This window comes from Cricetulus griseus (assembly GCF_003668045.3).
Source record: "Cricetulus griseus strain 17A/GY chromosome 1 unlocalized genomic scaffold, alternate assembly CriGri-PICRH-1.0 chr1_1, whole genome shotgun sequence".
Lineage (NCBI taxonomy): Eukaryota > Metazoa > Chordata > Mammalia > Rodentia > Cricetidae > Cricetulus > Cricetulus griseus.
Window position 1 is genome coordinate 158222893 of NW_023276807.1, and position 2097 is coordinate 158224989.

Consider the following 2097-nt stretch of genomic DNA (forward strand, 5'->3'; position numbering starts at 1 on the left):
CCTTGTACCCCTTTGTCCATACATCTCTACTTGCACCAGTTCATTGCAGAGTTCTTGGTCACATTCAAGGCTCCTACTCTTCACTACAGGTTCAATGCTGGGCCCCCACTAGGACTCTCCTTGGACATCCTGCTGCCATCCTTTGTTGTGGAGATCCTGCAGCTTTAGATCTGAGGCTCAGATTCCTTCACTTGCTCTGCAAGATCACAGATGGGGTGGATGTTGGCACAGGCCAAGTCATAACCCCAGGTTTGGGTCTGGGCAGCTGTAGGGTTTGTCCCCCATGTGGGAGATGGTCACAGTCTCAAGGCTGGCACACCTACACATGGGCTAACAGCATTGGCTCTATTGTGCTGCTTCCTGGAGTATGGCAGCTGGTGGGGGTCACGGATGGTTCCCCCACTCTTATCTGCACAGGGTCAGCACTTACAGCTGCCTCAGGTGTTGAGGGTATGGGGACAACTCTCCTCTACCCAAGCATCACAAGATACATGGGTAATGGGAACAGCTCTCCCATGGTCACAATTTTGGGGCTGGCTCACCCACACCTCAGCTAACAGGGTTGGCTCTATTATGCTGCTCTGGCCAGGAGCAGGACCTGCTCTCTAGAACATTGCAGCAGGTCTCAGGAGGGGGCTGTCAGGGATAGCTCTTGCACTCTCATAACCCCAGGGCCATCTTTTCATCCTGATTCCTGTGTTGATGGTAGGGAGGGGAGAGAGGTTATTTCTCCTCTGCCCATGTCATCACAAGGCAGATGGCTAATAGGGACAGCTGTCTCACTCTCACAATTTGGGTGCTGGCTTTGTTCCACCCATGCTTTTTACATTGACCAACTTGTAATGATATTTGTTTGTAATCTAATAAATAAAGCTGGCCTGAAGATCAGAATGCAGAGGTAAGTCACTAGGGAACAACACACCTACTTAAGAGCTAAGCCACTAGTTAGCCACACACCTAAGCCACAAGTGAACAACACAACTAGTTAAGAGCTAAGTCACTGGTTAGCTACTTGACAAAGCCAGTAATTAGCCATAGAGGAAAGGCAATGGGGGCCACACCTTTCATCCCAACACTCTGAAGACAGAGGCAGATGAATCTCTGTGAGTTCAAGGCCACCCTGCACAACATGAGAGAATCAGTGTAATGGAGAAACAGAGCTCACACCTTTAATCCCAGCAAGTGGAAAGCCACACTTTTACCCCAGGGCTAGAGTGGAATATAAATTAGGGGCTCAGGCTCTCAGTCTGTATTCAGTCTGCAGTCATACTGAGGACAGGATCCACTTTGCCTTGGTAGAAGTGAGAAATCTGTTATGGCTAGCTGATTTGCTTTTCTGATCTTCACCTTGAACCCCAATATTTGTCTCTGGGGTGTTTTTTTTGGGGGGGTGTTTTTTTTTGTTTTTTGTTTGTTTGTTTATTCCTGATACACAAACTCCTGATGTCGTTTCACAAAATCCATGGTGCTTGAGCCCAAAACCCAGAACCCAGAACAAACGAGGCTATTGCTCAGTCACTGAGCTCAACCCACACAGCTGAAAACTCCATGTCTTCTCTTCACTGTGTGGTGCTGGGAACTGATGTCAGAGCCACACAAGCTTACACAAGTGCCTAGCTACAAACAGCATCTCATTTTAATTAGCTAGTTCATTTTCACTATTTCTTGTGAAATTGGTTTTTGTATTTAAAGACTATGTTTTAATATTGTGTCTCTGTGTGTGTGTGAATTTTGTGGATTTGTGCATGTATAAATAGGGCCCAACACAGGTCAGAAGTACTCCTTTCACCTAAAGTCTCCTTTTCAGAGACATTTGGAACCACCTGAAACCAAACTTGGGTCCTCGGAAAAAGCTGTGTGGACTCTTAAACTATGAGCCATCCCTCTCAATCTATGAGTTTTGTTTTTGTTTTTGTTTTTGTTTTTTCTAAAGATAAAGTTGTCTTCCTCTGCACTCTTGGCTGTCCTAGATCTCCATATTTGGTCCACCCTGGCTGATAACTTCATCCACCTATCCCAAACTGTAAAATGCTACATTATTGGCATCCATATGTTCCTTTTTGCTTCTGTCCAAAAAGCATTTGTTGAGGAGTCCTT